Consider the following 18,592-nt stretch of genomic DNA (forward strand, 5'->3'; position numbering starts at 1 on the left):
GGCTATGGCGTTGAGGGAGTCAGGGAGATGGAGGGGTCTGGTGCGGGGTGGGGAGGAACATCGTGTATCGCTGTATGCGGATGACCTGCTGTTGTATGTGGCGGATCCAGAAGGGGGAATGCCGGGGGTAATGGAGCTGTTAGCGGAATTTGGGGGCTTCTCGGGCTATAAGTTAAATTTAGGCAAGAGTGAGGTATTTGTAGTACACCTGGGTGATCAGGAGGAGGGAATTGGGAGACTCCCATTTAAGAGGGCAGTGAAGAGTTTCAGATACCTGGGGGTGCAGGTGGCCAGGAGTTGGGGGACTGTCCATAAGCTTAATTTTACCAGGCTGGTGGAGCAGATGGAAGAGGAATTTAAAAGGTGGGACATGGTGCCGCTATCGTTGGCGGTTAGAGTGCAGTCCGTCAAAATGGTTCTCCCGAGGTTCTTGTTCCTTTTTCAGTGTTTGCCCATCTTTATCCCTAGGGCCTTTTTTAGAAGGGTTACGAGCAGCATCATGAGCTTTGTTTGGGCGCATGGGACCCCGAGGGTGAAGAGGGTTTTCTTGGAGCGGGGTAGAGATGGGGGGGGCTGGCGTTACCCAATCTCTCGGGGTATTATTGGGCGGCCAATGTGTCGATGGTGCGCAAGTGGGTAATGTAGGGGGAGGGGGCAGCATGGAAACGGATGGAGAGGGCGTCCTGTGGAGATACAAGCCTGGGGGCCCTGGTAACGGCGCCGTGGCCGCTCCCTCCTACGAGGTATACCACGAGTCCGGTGGTGGCGGCTACCCTCAAGATTTGGGGCAGTGGAGGCGACATAGGGGAGAAGTGGGGGGCTCGATGGAGGCTCCGTTAAGGGGGAACCATAGGTTCGTCCCCGGGAACATTGATGGGGGATTTCAGGGTTGGCACAGAGCGGGCATCAGACAGCTGAGGGACCTGTTTATTGATGGGAGGTTTGCGAGCCTGGGGGAGTTGGAGGAGAAATTTGGGCTCCCCCCGGGGAACATGTTCAGGTATCTGCAGGTAAAGGCATTTGCTAGGCGGCAGGTGGAGGGATTCCCTTCGCTTCCCGCGAGGGGGGTGAGCGACAGGGTGCTTTCGGGGGTCTGGGTCGGAGAGGGGAAGATATCTGATATCTACAAGGTTATGCAGGAGGCGGAGGAGGCGTCAGTAGAGGAGCTGAAAGCTAAGTGGGAGTGGGAACTGGGGGAACAGATCGAAGACGGGACATGGGCTGATGCCCTGGAGAGGGTTAATTCTTCCTCCTCGTGTGCGCGGCTTAGCCTCATCCAATTCAAGGTGCTGCACCGGGCCCACATGACTGGGACAAGGATGAGTAGGTTCTTTGGGGGTGAAGACAGGTGTGTCAGGTGCTCGGGGAGTCCAGCGAACCATGCCCATATGTTCTGGGCATGCCCGGCGCTGGAGGAGTTCTGGAAGGGGGTGGCGGGGACAGTGTCGAGGGTGGTAGGATCCAGGGTCAAGCCAGGCTGGGGACTCGCGATTTTTGGGGTTGGGGTGGAGCCGGGAGTGCAGGAGGCGAAAGAGGCCGGTGTGCTGGCCTTTGCGTCCCTAGTAGCCCGGCGAAGGATCTTGCTACAATGGAAGGATGCGAGGCCCCCAAGCATGGAGACCTGGATCAATGACATGGCGGGTTTCATTAAGCTAGAGAAGGTCAAATTCGCCCTGAGAGGGTCAGTGCAAGGGTTCTTTAGGCGGTGGCAACCTTTTCTCGACTTTCTGGCTCAACGATAGGGTATGGGGACAGTAGCAGCAGCAACCCGGGGGGGGGGGAGGGGGGGAAGGGGGAGGGAAAAGGTGGGGGGGGGGGGCGGACGATGACTATGTTTGTTTATTTAATTTAAATTTATTTTGAAGTTCTTTTGTTGTTCATTGGGGTTGGGGGGGTGGGGGGATGTGATACATGCGTCGATACGGTCTGGGGGTGGTACGGTTATTATGGGTTATTTTGTTGCATTTCATTGTTTGTCATTATGTTTTATATTTTCTGTAAAAAATTCCAATAAAAATTATATTTAAAAAAAAATGTTAAGTGGGGGTTACTGCGTCACAGGGATAGGGTAGATACGTGGGCTTCAGTAGGGTGCTCTTTGTAAGGGCTGGTGCAGACTCAATGGGCCGAATGGCCTCCTTCCGCACTGTAAATTCTATGATTCTATAAAAGACATATTTGATCTCACCCTCACCAAAATGTGTTGCAGATGCAACTGTCCACGACGTATCGGTAGGAGTGACCATTACACGGCTCTTGATGAGACAAAGTCCTGTCTTCACATTCAGCATATTCTCCATTGTGTTGCTGGCAATGCCATTGTACTAAGTGGGATAGATTCAGAAGAGAGCTAGCAACACAAAATAAGGTTCCATGAGGCGTCGAGGGCCATCAGCAGCAGCAGATTTGTGCTCACCACAATCTCATGGCCCGGCAGATCCCCCACTCTACCATCACTACCAAGCCAGGGGATTGTTATGGGCCAGGGTTCAGAGAACCCCAAAGTGTATCATGGATACACCTGACCCACAACTTTTAATAAATTATGGTATGGGGAGCACACGGCCCACTCTACAGGTGTGGTACAGCAGAAATGGAAAAGTATTTTTTAAAGCAAAATAATGTTTATTCTATGAGCTCAAGTTAACCTTTCTAAAACATACAGTGAACATCTTAGCAACCATTACTTCAAATACAGTCCCCAAAGACTACAACACTAAGTAATCCTTTAAGCTTTCCTTTTAACATCCATAAGACTTAAAAATACCTTTTTACAGAAAGACATCATGCTTAACTTCACTACTGAGAACAGTTACCACGTTGAAATCAGCAAATGGACATTCATAAGCTTGCAGAGATTCACACACGTCCTGCTGTGATTGCAGATTCTCCAAAACTAAAATGAAACCAAACCCACCCTGCAGCAAAACGCCTGAAACAAAAGTAAAAAGCTGACAGACATCCCAGCTCCACCCACTCTCTGACATCACTGCAGTAATAAACACCCATTTCTCAAAAGTACTCTCACAACAGATATTTACCTACACACCCATTAGTAAACATCCATTTCTTAAAGGTACTCTCACATGATCTCACATGACAGGATTAACATTGGCTCAATAAAGAGTGTCGGAGAGCATGCCAGGAGCAACACCAGACATACAGAAAAATGAGGCGTTGGCCTAGTCAAGCTACAACACAGAACTATTTGCATACCAAACATTGGAAACAGTATGTGACAGATAGAGTTAAGTGTTCCCAACAACTGCCACATCCTGTTGTTAATGGTGATGGACAATTAAACAACTCACTGGAGTCCTCAATGGTGAAGGAACCCAGCACATCAGTGCAAAAGATAAGACAGAAGGATTTGCAACTATCTTCAGCCAGATGTGCTGAGTGGAAGATCCATCTCGGCCTCCTTTGGAGGTCCCCAGCATCACAGATGTCAGTCTTCAGCCAATTAGATTCATTCCATGTGATATCAAGAAATGGCTGAAAGCACTGGATACAGCAAAGGCTATGGGCCCTGTCAATATTCTGGCAATAATAATGAAGACCTGCCGTCCAGAACTTGATGTGCCTCTAGCTAAGCTGTTCCTTTACAACTACAATACTGGCATCAACCTAGCAATGTGGAAAATTTAAAAATCCAGCCCAACCAAATACCATCCCATCAGTAAAGTGAAGGAAGGGGTTACTATCAGTGATATCAAGTGGCGCTTGTTTAGCAATAACCTGCTCACTGCTGCTCAGTTTGGGTTCCACCAAGATCACTCACCTCCTGGCCTCATTCCAGCCTTGGTTCAAACATTTAAAGAAATATTTATTGAAAGTTTTTCAGTATAAACAAAATAATATAAAATAATTAATTCAAGTTACCATGCCAAAAAACACGACAAAAATCACAAGCACAAATTAACTTAACCCCTTAACATTGGGCTAAACCTACTGCCCAGTTTCTTCTTCCTGTTTATATCCATTCCGATCTACATCCCCAAGGCCTTTTTCAAAGTGCTGGACAAACTAATCATGGCGTTCGTATGGGGGGGGGGGTAAAAATGCTAGGATCCCAAAGAAGGTCCTACAAAAAACAAAATCCAGGGGGGGCTAGCCCTCCCAAACCTACAATTCTACCACTGGGCGGCAACAGCCGAGCGAGTAAGGGGATGGATCCAGGAGCGAGAGGCCGAGTGGGTGCGTGCGGAGGAGGCCTCCTGCGTGGGGACCTCCCTCCGGGCCCTCGCCACGGCAGCACTCTCATCCCCACCCAAAAAACACTCCAACAGCCCAGTGGTGACAGCCATCCTCCAATCCTGGAAACAACTGCGGCAGCAATTTGGCCTGACCAAAATGTCAGACAAGGCTCCCATCTGCAACAACCATAGGTTCACACCAGCACTGACTGACGCCACCTTCAAAAGGTGGAGGCAGGACGGAGGGACACTGACAGTCAGGGACCTATACACGGACGGCAGGATCACAACACTGGACGAACTGACAGAGAAATTTTGGTTAGCCAGGGGGAACGAGCTACGGTATCTGCAGCTCAAAAACTTCTTACGAAAGGAGACAAGGACGTACCCACAACTGCCACGACAGACACTACTGGAAGACCTACTGGACGCAAGCATCCTAGATAAAGGGAACTGTAGCGACATGTATGACCGACTGGTAGAAATGGCCGACACTGTACTGGGCGCAACAAGAAAGAAATGGGAGGAGGACCTGGGGATTGAGATAGGGTGGGGACTCTGGAGCGAGACACTGCATAGGGTCAACTCCACAGCCTGACGCAACTAAAAGTGGTACATAGAGCCCACTTAACAAGAACTCGTATGAGTAGGTTCTTCCCGGAGGTGGAGGACAGATCTGAACGGTGCCAAAGAGGCCCGGCCAACCACGCCCACATGTTCTGGTCTTGCCCCAGACTTGTGGAGTACTGGACAGCCTTCTTCGAGGCTATGTCCAAAGTGGTGGGGGTGAGGGTGGAGCCATGCCCGATAGTGGCGGTCTTTGGGTTTCAGACGAGCCAGATCTGTTCCTGGGGAGGAGGGCGTACGCCCTTGCCTTTGCCTCCCTGATCGCCCGCCGTAGAATCCTATTTGGCTGGCGGTCAGCAGCACCACCCAGAGCTGCAGACTGGCTGTCCGACCTCTCGGAATCTCTCCAAATGGAGAAAATCAAATTCGCCATCCGAGGGTCAGACGACGGCTTCCACAGAACGTGGGAGCCATTCATGCATCTGTTCCGGGACCTGTTTGTGGCCAGTGAACAAAAGTAAGAATAGCCGGGTGGCCAAGAATCAGGGGAAAATGGTCGGGAGTCGGGGGACGGTAGCCGGGGCATGGAGGGAAGAGATGGACCGGGGAGGGGGGGGGGGGGGGGGGACGGCTGAACCTGAGGAGGGAGGGGTGAACCACAGGGGGGGAGGGGGGAAGACAGCTAAACCTGGGGAGAGGGAGGTGAACCGTGGAGGGGGGGAGCAGGGAAGCGGGAGCCGGAGGGAGGACATGGGATGCCTAGACGTGCATGACATCTCCAGGAGCGGGGAACGAGGAAACTGGAGATGGAGGACGGGAGGAGCGGCAGAAGCGGGGGTGAGCGTGGGACAGCAGCGAGACCCGTCCGGGAAGGGCGGGCGACAGCAGCACACAGCACAGCCAAATATCGCACGCTGTGATTTTCTCCCCGGCACTCAAAGGTGTGCTTGCCCCCCCCAGTCCCCGCCCCCCTGCAGGCAGTTGCCTACTTATGTGGGGTGGGTAATTTTGCCAGATGTACAGAGATGCCGCTGTCGAGCTGGTGCACAATACCCCACCAGTTATTCCATTTCATATGTTATTGTATTTTTTTTTATGTTGGGGTGTGCCCTTCTCCTCTAAATGTGTGTGTATATATATATATATGTGTTTCTTATTCTGTGTACATAACGGTAATTATACCTTGCTCAAAAAAACCCCAATAAAAACATTTATAAAAAAAACATTGGGCTAAACCAACCCCTTAAAAACTGACGGTGACGAGCTCCTTAGAAAAGGAAATAAATGGCTGCCAACTTAGGTACAACCCTTCTATCAACCGTCAATGGTTTACTTGACCTTCTCCAAATGTAAGAATTACATGGGGGTCACCCAACCAGACCGAGGCACTGGGTGGAGTAGGAGACCTCCACCAAAGCAAAATTTGTCTCTGGGCTATTAACGAGGCGAAGGCTAGGACAATCACCTTCACCCCTGTCTATAGCACCGGCGAGTCTGACACCCTGAAAATGGCCACCAGCAGATATGGCTCCAGATCAACATTAACTATCTCTGACATAGTGTTGAAGATTGAGATCCAATTTGGGACAAGACCAGAACGTATGATTGTGGTTAGCCAGCCCCCAAGAACAATGCTGACACTTGTCTTCCACCTCAGAGGACAACAAAAGGAGTCCATACCGAGTTGTAGAAAAGAAAACTTTCTTAATCTAACACGTTAACTATCGTATACAGCTCGGTGCCTGACTGGCCGACTCCACTTACACAATAGGCTGTTAGTGGAATGGCCGGAGTCACAGAAGCAGCCTCCACCATTTTCTCCACCGACGAGCCCCGAATGTCTGCTTTCAGGCTTCCCCCCTCCCCCCGGTTCTTCTGGGCACTTTTCATATGTAAACAACTTATTCCATTAAACAAGTGGGCTTTAAAACAAAAATACCCCCTGAAACTAAACGATAAGGATAAAAGAACAGTACCCTAGTGCAAGCCACCTCGTCCACATCTTCCCTGTACAATACATCACTGGAAGTCTCTGCCTTGGTTGGATGTCAATCATCTCAGTCCTAGAGCATCACTGCAGGGGTTCCTTGAGGTAGTGTCCTAGGCCCAACTATCTTCAGCTGGTTCACCAATGACCTTCTTTTCATCGTGAGGTCAGATGTGGGGATGTTTGCAAATGACTGCACAATGTTCAGCACCATTTCCGACTCCTCCGATAATGATACAGTCCATGTCCAAATGTAAGACCTGGACAATATCAGGCTTGGGCTGAAAGTGGCAAGTTACATTTCTTTTTTTTAAATTTAAAGTGCCGAATTAATTTTTTCCAATTAAGGGGCAATTTAGCGAGGCCAATCCACCTCCCTTGCACATCTTTGGGTTGTGGGGGTGAAACCCATGCAAACACGGGGAGAATGTGCAAACTCCACACGGACAGTGACCCAGAGCCGGGATTGAATGTGGGACCTCGGTGCCATGAGGCAGCAGTGCTAACCACTGCGCCACCGTGCTGCCCTTCAAGTTATATTTCTGCCACACAAGTGTCAGGCAATGGCCATCGCCAACAAGAGAGAATCTAACCATTGCCCCTTGGCATTCAATGGTGTTACCAATGCTGAATCCCCATCATCAGCATCCCGGGGGTTACCAGTGACCAGAAACTAAACCGGACTCGCCATATAAATATTGTGGCTCCGAGAATAGGTCAGGAGCTGGGAATTCTGCAGCGAGTTTCTCACCTCTTGATTCCCCAAATCCTCTCCACCACCTACACGTGCTGGACTACCTCCCAGTTGCTTGGATGAGTGCATCTCCAACAACTATCAAGATACCATCCAGGTAAAAGCGGCCCACTTGATTGGCACCCTTTCCACAAACATTCACTCCCTCCACCAGCGACACACAGCAGCAGCAGTGTGTACCTTCCACAAGATATACTGTAGGAGCACACCATGCGTCCGAGTCCTTCCAAATCCACGATTGCTACCATCTAGAAGTCAAAGGTAGCAGAGGTGCAGACTCGATGGGCTGAATGGCCTCCTTCTGCACAGTAAAGTCTATGATACCTGGGAATTCTACCAAATGGAAATTCCACTCCAAACCACTCACCATCCTGATTTGGGAATATATCGCTGTTCCTTCACTGTCGCTGGGTGAATATCATGGAACCCCCTCCCTAATGGCGCTGTGGATATACATACACAAAATGGACTGCAGTGGTTCAAGAAGGCAGCTCAGGGGCAATTAGGGACGGACAATAACTGCTGGTTTAGTCAGCAACGCACGTGAATAATTTTTTTTAAAATTCCAAACTAATTTCCTGCTGGCAGGAAACAAACTTTCTTCACCACCCCCCAATTTAATGGCCTCACCCACCACCATTCCTAACACTGGCGGGAGCAGAAAAGTCTGCCAAATGAGTTCTCATCTGCTGGAACGATGGAACTGTCATCGCAAGGGAAGCACGGAGCAAAGATAAAGGCCGGGACTTCCCAGTCTTGCCAACCACCCAGGCCGTCACATTTTCTGGCCCGGCTGTGACGATTCCGGGAATAGGTGGGACCCAAAAATACCAGCCAATGTACTGTTATCCTGGGGGCTGGGTGATGGGGCAGGTGGAGCAATGAGAAACATTGGAGAACTTTCTATCAGGCAAATCTAATGAATTTTAAACAGTCAGTGATTGCTGAAAATCTGAAATCAGAACAGCAAATATGCAGAAATCGATTATTAACTGGAAAGAGGAATGGCTGAGTAATGTTGTAGGCTTATACACTCTTGTCAGAACTTGAGATGGAAGATAAGCGAGTCTCATGATTCAGCCGCATAAGAGAGTTGGGGAAGAACAGGAGATAAAAGAGTTGAGGATGCAAGCTTTATGACACAGGAGCGATTTTGGGCCCAGGTGCGCTGGAAGCATAATCGGCAGCACGGGAGCAAAATCTCGTGAGTGTCAATAAATGAGATTCTCGCCGGTGAGATCTTGTTTCCCGATTTTTCCAGTCCCTTGTCAGTGATGTGATGAGGTTTCCACCCACAAAAGGCGGAAACATTTAATATTATTAACAGGCCTCCCTGCCACATGATCCCCCCTCACTGATTATTCAAATTTACAACAGCTTATGAGCAGGATTCCGTCGAGGGGATCCCACCTGGAGCGCCAAGGTTAGTATAAGCCCTAAGGGAAGTGGGACATGCCCGGGTAGTGCCCTGACACTGTCCCCTGGCACAGATTCACACTGAAAACCTGGTGGACCAACCAGGGTGGGTCCTTTGGGGAGCTGAGTCAGGGGTGGGCCCTAGGGGGGAGCCCCACTGGGCAGCGTCCTGTTATGTGATTGGGGGGGGGGTTGTTAGGGGCAGGACCGACGCCTTTGAAGGGGGAACTTTCCAGTGAAGTGAGGGGTGGGGAAACTTGCCTGTGAGGGGGAGAGTGTCCACAATACTTCCACAGTGGTGCTGGCGGTGGAGTGAGGGGGGGAGCGGTGGTGATAGATGAGAGCACCTGATATTTGTGTGATTGTGAGGGGGAAGAGTGTCTCCAATACCTGTGTATTGGGGGAGTAAGAATCCCCGATATCTTTGAGGTGAGGCATGAAGAGTTTAACCTTAGCGCTGATCAGGGTGCTTTTTAAATGTAGCTTTTCCCCCCCAAAAATATACTTTATTCATATAATATCTGAGAAAGAGACATTACAAAACATTTAAAATTGTCATAAGAAGAAAGTAAAATTATACTTACATTTTCGCCAGAGATCAAGATGCATTTAATTCAGTAATGAAAACATTACAAACATTTCAAGGTTTCATTACAGAGAGTACAATTCTGCCCAAACTATATAGATTGGCCATTTGCACTCTGTGGTGCTTCAATACGGATTCACATGGTTAGGGTTAAACACACATTCCAAGGTGTTTTGCACAGTTCCCAGCCCCCAGTGTACATTGGCTGAAAGGCCACAGACAGTACCCTTTCCCCATTGTGCCTTGGTGGCGACTGCCTTAAGCTTGAGTGCGTCCCTCAGCACGTAGTCCTGGACTTTGGAATGTCACCCCGGGCTCTGTGGAGCCAGCCTTGCCGGCTCTATCAGGCCCCACCCGGCCATGAGTGACGGTGTAAACGACACCTCCCCCAAATTGTTTTGTCAGAATGACTGAAGATGTGATCTGAATTCTCGGCTGTGTTCTGAAGAGACACACACCAGTTTTTAGTCGGAGCCTGACACTGACAAATTAGCTCACCCAGGAATTGTAAACTGTCAGAGAATCTGTTTAAAGAAGAAATTTGCATTTACATATCTTCTTGTCACACATTCAAGACTTGTCAAGGAGATTTACTCCTAACATTGATTACTTTTGAACTGAAGTCACCATTGTTGTTCAGGCAAAAGCAGCAGCAAATTTACAGGTAGCAAAATCCCACCAACAGCAAACAATTGATGAGTTAGAATTAGAATTAGAATTAGAATTAGAATTAGAATTAGAACAGTACAGCACAGAACAGGCCCTTCGGCCCTCGATGTTGTGCCGAGCAATGATCACCCTACTCAAGCCCACGTATCCACCCTATACCAGTAACCCAACAATCCCCATTAACCTTATTTTTTAGGACACTAAGGGCAATTTAGCCTGGCCAATCCACCTAACCCGCACATCTTTGGACTGTGGGAGGAAACCGGAGCACCCGGAGGAAACCCACGCACACACGGGGAGGACGTGCAGACTCCGCACAGACAGTGACCCAGCTGGGAATCGAACCTGGGACCCTGGAGCTGTGAAGCATTGATGCTAACCACCATGCTACCGTGCTGCCCCCGAGTTAATTTCTTTTTGATGAAAGTAAGATGTTGTCCAGGAGACTAGGAGAACTCCATGCTTTTTCTCAAGTATTCGCTTATATACATCAGAGAATGGAGCTTCGGATTAACATCACAGTCAAAGGATAGCACTCCCTCAATACTGCTTTGTAGTACCTACCTAAGGAGGTCTTCTGGGCAGTGGATAGCATCGCTGCCTCGGAGCCGGAAGCTCTGGGTTCGAGTCCAATGCCAAGACTTGATGGCCAAGGAAGGTGTGTTCATAATGTGGCCAAACAGGTTGAGGGCCAATTTGTGAGCCTTTCCAACCTATGACAGGCTGTAACAGCAATAAAAATTCCTGCTCAGCTGGAACCTCTACCATCACTATTCAGAGCTCCAGGCCACAACATGCATGTAAAAGTGTACGTTGCCACAGCAATACAGATCAGTTAGTTGGTTGACCTCCCCTGACATGACCCCGCCCCTCCCCCCCCCCCCCCCCCACAGCCCTCAACCCGACGCAACTCACCTGCCCAAAACCCCCTTGCAGGCCTGACCTGACAACACCCATCACCCCATCACCAAACTGCCGATTCCCAAGCTGATTGCCTTTCAGTAGCCAGGTTGCTCAAGGCCTGTGGAACCCAGTTGCCCACTGTAAAACACACAAAGCAGAGGCTGGCAACCTCACGAAAATATTGAATTGGCCAACTAATTTTCTGGGAGCGGGCTGGTTGATTGCCCTTTGCCCTGCTTGTGTCAAAACCAGAAATAGACGGGTTGGGGTCAGGTTTGAGATTTTAAAAATTCTAACATCTCACCTGACCCCCCAATTCACTGAAATCTTAACTGATTCTGCCTGACCTACTGAATACATCCAGCATTTTGTGTTTATTTTAAGTTGATACATTGTCTGCTTGGCCTGAGCCTGATCATTAACTAAGTTAAAGACTTTTCTCTTTGGCTGATTGAATATTTAAACCCGTGAGACACACTCCCTTCACATGATCATTTCCACCTCTTTCCTTTACTTAAATTGGCAACTCAAGCTTTGTTATGGTTCTATACTAAAGTGGACTTTTTTAAGGTATGGGTGGCTAGTAGGCATCATTGGCACACCTAATTCTATTATTATCTGCAATCCGCAGAGGGGCTGGTTTATCACAGTGGGCTAAACAGCTGGCTTGAAATGCAGAATAATGCCAGCAGCGCGGGTTCAATTCCCATACCAGCCTCCCTGAACAGGCGTTGGAATGTGGCGACTAGGGGCTTTTCACAGTAACTTCATTGAAACCTACTTGTGATAATAAGCGATTATTATTAATAGTTTGCAATTCCTGACTGATTTTTCTGTACGTACTTACTTAGGGACAGAGAGGCCAATTGTTGTTTCCCCCTCATCTTGCCCCTGTCCACCTGGCCGCTTGTTCGAAACTTGAGAGAAGCTAATTTAGTAAAGGTCTGGTGACAATGGAACTCCCTGATTTGTGCAAGGGCTGTGCTTCTTAGGCGTTCCTATAGTGGGGAATATCTGTACAACTTCACACCCTTCCACAAATCTCCCGTCCTCCAACTTCTTGCAAAGGTCAATCTTAAAGTTAGACGGTGCTTCCATTGCATTAAACGCTTGTCAATATGGGTCTGGAAATGTACATGCAATGCTGATCTGACCTCACTCCAAATGTACTGATAGAAATCAGATTTTACTTTATGAACATATGGACCCTTTGGGGATTCCCAGGATTCATGGAATTCAAATTGCTAACCACTGGTTTAACACCATACAGTTTAACACATTTATTCACAGGGTCATTTGCTAAGGTCCAACACTTACTTTGGAAAGAAAGGCTTTGAAGTGGTAACTGAATCAGTTGTTCTCAAATGTAAATCATTTTGTTGCTTACAAGTCCACAAATTTGATTCCTTGCAGTGGCCCTAAAGCTGCAGGGCAGAAATAATATTCTGTGATAATAGGGACAGAATACTACACTGTGTATTATTTTACATGTTATAAATTCAGTGGGTTTAATGTTGTCAATAAATTGGTAGAGGAATGTCCAGGGAATGTGCTGTGTATGCCGGCTATATTAGCCAATAAAATATTCTGGCCTGCACTTTAGATATCTTTTATTAATGATTTTTTCAGTGAATGCAGAGCAACATCATGGCTCGGCATGAGGAATGTCAGGTACTTGAAGGTAGAGGCAGCAACTCTCACAACATTTAAGAACAGTAAGAAGTCTTACAACACCAGGTTAAAGTCCAACAGGTTTGTTTCAAACACGAGCTTTCGGAGCACGGCTCCTTCTTCAGGTGAATGGAAAGGCTTGTTCCAGAAATGTTTATATAGACACAGTCAGAGATGCCCCGGAATGCGAGCACCTGCAGGCAATCAAATCATCAAAGATGCAGAGAGAGAGGTAACTCCAGGTTAAAGAGGTGTGAATTGTCCCAAGCCAGTTCAGTCGGTAGGCCTCTGCAAGTCCAGGCTTGTTGGTGGGGGCCGAATGTAATGCGACATGAATCCCAGATCCCGGTTGAGTCCGCATTCATGCGTGCGGAACTTAGCTATAAGTTTTTGCTCAGCAATTTTGCGTTGTCGCGTCTCCTGAAGGCCTCCTTGTAGAATGCTGACCCGGAGATCAGAGGCTGAATGTCCTTGACTGCTGAAGTGTTCCCCAACTGGAAGGGAACAGTCCTGCCTGTTGATAGTCGCACGATGCCCGTTTATTCGTTGTCGCAGTGTCTGCATGGTCTCGCCAATGTACCACGCTTCGGGACATCCTTTCCTGCAGCGTATGAGGTAGACTACATTGGTCGAGTCGCACGAGTATGCGCCGCGTACCTGGTGGGTGGTGTTTCCACGTGTAATGGTGGTGTCCATGTCGATGATCTGGCATGTCTTGCAGAGATTACCCTGGCAGGGTTTTGTGGTGTTGTGGTTGCTGTTCTGAAGGCTGGGTAATTTGCTGCAAACAATGGTTTGTTTGAGGTTGCGCGGTTGTTTGAAGGCCAGTAGTGGGGGTGTGGGGATGACCTTGGCAAGATGTCCATCCTCGCTGATGATGTGTTGGAGGCTGCGAAGAAGATGTCGTAGTTTCTCCGCCCCAGGAAAGTACTGGACGACGAAGGGTACTCTGTCAGTGGTGTCCCGTGTTTGTCTTCTGAGGAGGTCGGTGCGGTTTTTTGCTGTGGCGCGGTGGAACTGTCGATCAATGAGTCGAGCGCCATATCCCGTTCGTACGAGGGCATCTTTCAGCATCTGTAGGTGTCTGTTGCGCTCCTCCTTGTCTGAGCAGATCCTGTGTATACGGAGGGCTTGTCCATAGGGGATGGCTTCTTTAATGTGTTTCGGGTGAAAGCTGGAGAAGTGGAGCATCGTGAGATTATCTGTGGGCTTGCGGTAAAGCGAGGTGCTGAGGTGACCGTCCTTGATGGAGACGAGTGTGTCCAAGAATGGAACTGAATTTGGAGAATAGTCCATGGTGAGTTTGATGGTGGGATGGAACTTATTGATGTCATCGTGTAGTCGTTTCAGTGATGTCTCGCCGTGGGTCCAAAGGAAAAAAATGTCATCGATGTATCTGGTGTATAGCATCGGTTGAAAGTCCTGTGTGGTGAGGAAGTCCTGTTCAAACTTGTGCATGAAGATGTTGGCATATTGAGGTGCAAATTTGGTCCCCATGGCTGTTCCGTGCGTCTGGATGAAGAATTTGTTGTCGAAGGTGAAGACGTTGTGGTCTAGAATGAAACGGATGAGTTGCAGAATTGCGTCTGGAGATTGGCAGTTGTCGGTGTTGAGGACTGAGGCTGTTGCAGCAATGCCGTCGTCATGGGGGATGCTGGTGTAGAGTGCCGAGACATCCATTGTGACGAGGAATGTTCCTGGTTCAACTGGTCCATGGGTGCTGAGTTTCTGTAGGAAGTCCGTCGTGTCGCGACAGAAGCTGGGTGTACCTTGTACGATGGGTTTCAAGATGCCCTCGATGTGGCCAGAGAGGTTCTCACACAGGGTCCCATTGCCTGAAACGATAGGACGGCCTGGTGTGTTGGCCTTGTGTATTTTCGGGAGGCAGTAGAGATCTCCAATGCGGGGATTACGTGGGATGAGAGCACGTAGGGTGTTCTGAAGGTCTGGATCTAAGGCCCTGATCAGTCTGCTGAGTTGGCGGATGTGTTCCTTGGTTGGATCTGCGGGTAACTGCCTGTAGTGTTCCTGGTTGTCGAGTTGTCGGTATACTTCTTTGCAGTAGTCTGTTCTGTTCAGTATGACAGTGGCCCCTCCTTTGTCTGCTGGTTTGATGACGATGTTGAGGTTGGTCTTGAGAGTGCGGATGGCGTTGCGTTGTGCTTGGGTGACGTTTGAGGCTGCCTTGTGATTGCGAGTGATGAATCTGGCATTGACACGACTTCTGACGGCTTGAGCATACATGTCGAGTCTAGGGCAGCGGCCTTCCGGAGGGGTCCAATTTGACTCTTTCCTTTTCGGTTGCTGCACTGCAGATCTCGCGGTCTGCTGTTCCGGTTCATTGGTCGTGTCCCTGGGTTCGCTGTCGGCCTCTTGGGGTCTGTGGAAGAATTCCCGGAGCCTCATTCGCCTGATGAATTCCTCCGTATCTGCCGCGAGACTGATGGGGTCCATTTTGGTGGTGGTGCAGAAATTGAGCCCTCTGCTGAGGACTTCGATTTCGTCTGGTTGAAGGGTGTAGTCTGACAAGTTGACAATGGATTTCCCTGTATTGTTTTCGACTGTTGTACCGGGAGAAGCTTGATTGCTGCTGGTGGTGATGCCAAGTTTCTCAAGCTTCCTGTTCTTGGTGTGCATGTAGGTGGCATAGTATTGCTGTCTCATCTGTTTGGCGGTGTTCCGCAGCTGGTCTGCTGTGTCCTGAGCGCAAGTTGAGAATATGGCCTCTCTCTTGGTTTCCAGGTTGCGTCGACTGCTGTAGAGTTGGTGTACGAGGTGTTTGAGGAGTGTGACAGAGGTGCGGTGGCAGAGTCTTTCAGTACTCCAGGTTAAAGAGGTGTGAATTGTCCCAAGCCAGTTCAGTCGGTAGGCCATCCTTCCAGTTGGGGAACACTTCAGCAGTCAAGGACATTCAGCCTCTGATCTCCGGGTCAGCATTCTACAAGGAGGCCTTCAGGAGACGCGACAACGCAAAATTGCTGAGCAAAAACTTATAGCTAAGTTCCGCACGCATGAATGCGGACTCAACCGGGATCTGGGATTCATGTCGCATTACATTCGGCCCCCACCAACAAGCCTGGACTTGCAGAGGCCTACCGACTGAACTGGCTTGGGACAATTCACACCTCTTTAACCTGGAGTTACCTCTCTCTCTGCATCTTTGATGATTTGATTGCCTGCAGGTGCTCGCATTCCGGGGCATCTCTGACTGTGTCTATATAAACATTTCTGGAACAAGCCTTTCCATTCACCTGAAGAAGGAGCCGTGCTCCGAAAGCTCGTGTTTGAAACAAACCTGTTGGACTTTAACCTGGTGTTGTAAGACTTCTTACTGTGCTCACCCCAGTCCAACGCCGGCATCTCCACATCAACATTTAAGAAGCAATTAGGTGAACACTTGAAATGATATAGCATACAAGGCTATGGACCAAGTGTTGGAAAATGGGGCAGTGGGGTGATTCGGCGGAAAACATTCTGTTTTCGGGCACGTTTGGCCGGGTGTTTCTCGGTGGCTGCAGCCATTTTGGCCCGTTGAGGCAACGCTTAAATACTTTACCTGCGACTGTAGGACTGGCTCCTCGTAGATCGGGGTACCATTTTGAATGGCTGCCTCAATCGCTACAAAACCCCTCTTTCAGGCACTCCCCACTGCTTTCAGGGACCCCCCCCCCCAACCTTTTATTGTCACCTGACCCCCCCTCCACATGCATAAGGCCCTCAGGCTGTGCCAACCAGGCACCTGGGCACCTTGGCACTGCCAGCCTGGTATACTGGCAGTGCCACCTAATCACCGGGTAACACTGCCAGGGTACCTGAGTGGCAACCAGCGTGCCAGGCTGGCAGTGTCAAGGTGCCTGGGTGCCAGGGACAGTGCCATGGTACTACCCTGCCCTAATAGCCTGAGGTGCCATCATCAGCTCATCCATATTTTTGGACACCAGTGCTAATTAAAAGAAAACATTTAGAGTACTCAATTAATTTTTTCCAATTAAGGGGCAATTTAGCGTGGCTAATCCATCTACCCTGCACATCTTTTGGCTGTGAGGTCGAAACCCACGCAAGCATGGGGAGAATGTGCAAATTCCACACGGACAGTGAGCCGGGATCGAACCTGGGACCATGGGGCCATGAGGCAGCTGTGCTAACCACTGTGCCACCGTGCTGCCCTGGCGTCCAGGTATTTAAATGAGCCTAATAGTCCAGATCATGCCGGGCGGAGCAAAGCGGGTGACTCGTGACGGGCCCGGCATGGAGCCCAATTCGGGGTTCCTGCAGGATTCACCTATTGCACCTGGCCCTGCGTCAGGCGCAACGCGGCGGCTGAATCATGCCCGGATTAGACAAGATTAGATAGGTGCTTGATGGCCGATGCAGACACAATGGGCTGAAGGGCTCTTTCTGTGCTGTAAAACTCTATGGCTCTAAGGCCTGTAGCAGTCGTGTAAAAATAAACTGACCAGGATTCAATTGTGTTGGGGGGAATGAATCTTTTACTGTTTCCCCAGCTCTTGTTGCAGTGAATGAGGGTTTAGCTAACTTTAAACCAGCTGTGCGAGGCCCACAGGTCAGAAGGTGGTTCCACTAGCACTATGATGCAACATAAAAGAAGCAATCGATGGCTTTTCTTTTAAGCTTTGGAACGAATAGCTAAATCCAGAGGCTGATATTATGTGAGGTATTGTGCTGTATCCTGAGGGAAGAGGAGAGTTCATTGTTTATCCTTCCCTGAGAAGGCCTGGTTAGCTGCTAAATCCCTGCTGCTGTCACTGACACAATGCCATTGTAGCACTCATTCTGGCTGCAGGTGTGATGTAAAGCCATATATATTCTGTGGTGGGATGAGCAATTTCCATGTGTCCACATGGGTCCTGTAGTGGTTCTTGTCACCCAGTGTTAACTTGCATGTAGTGCATGGAAAGCTAATAAACCATTACCGGGCACTCAAAGACGAATTAGCCACTCACAGATGTTGCAGAGTTATGAGATAATTTTGGGAAGTGAATGGGGTGAAAAGGTTGGATTTGTTACAGAGGGAAAGTACCCGTGGAGGTCTTTCTGGAGCCTATGACTTCATTACCATGTCAATTCTGGGAAAGAAATCCTGATTCAGCCCAGCAGTTGTCTGCATCCATATGGAGCTGATGAGCTTCTGAATGAATGGTGAATGGGGTAACTGCTGGAATCTGCTCACAGCTTTGTTCCCATGAAAGAGACCATGGAGCCGTGTTGTACAGATGGTGACAATAGGATGAAATCTGTCAGAACCATACTTACTCCATCCTTCTGTCTCATATCTCGTTTTTCTTCCTTTTACTCTCTCTCCCTGCCCTCTTGCTCCTTTGTTTCTCTCTCTCTTTTGATTATCTTGATGAACTCTGCTTATTTTTCTGTCAATTCTTTCCAGTGTTTAAAGCACTTTTTTTCTTCTTACTCAGAGTAACATACAATATCATTTGCAGTCGCAGGGCAAGACTTCTTTCTCAGTGTTTTTGGTGGCTTGAGGCACATTCTTGAAAAATGTTTGAGGTTTATTACAAAAAGTGAATCATGGAAATCATCACCAATGTGTGTACAAGATGATTACAAATAACCGCCAGAATGCTTACTGTCACCTGGCATTTTGTGAAACAAATACATGGGCCGGGATTCTCAGAAATCCCGGCTAAGTGCTGACGTGGCGTCAAAACCGGCGTGAGCGCCGCCGGGGTCAACGGGCCTCCAGGCTCAAGCATTCACCCCTTCCTAGGGGGCTAGAACGGCGCCGGATGCTGTGCACTGTTCCGGCTCCAAAAGCCGGCTCGCCATGGCCGGCGCGGGTCCGCGCATACGCGTGCCACGGCCAG

The sequence above is a fragment of the Scyliorhinus canicula genome, chromosome 6, assembly GCF_902713615.1.
Source record: "Scyliorhinus canicula chromosome 6, sScyCan1.1, whole genome shotgun sequence".
NCBI lineage: Eukaryota > Metazoa > Chordata > Chondrichthyes > Carcharhiniformes > Scyliorhinidae > Scyliorhinus > Scyliorhinus canicula.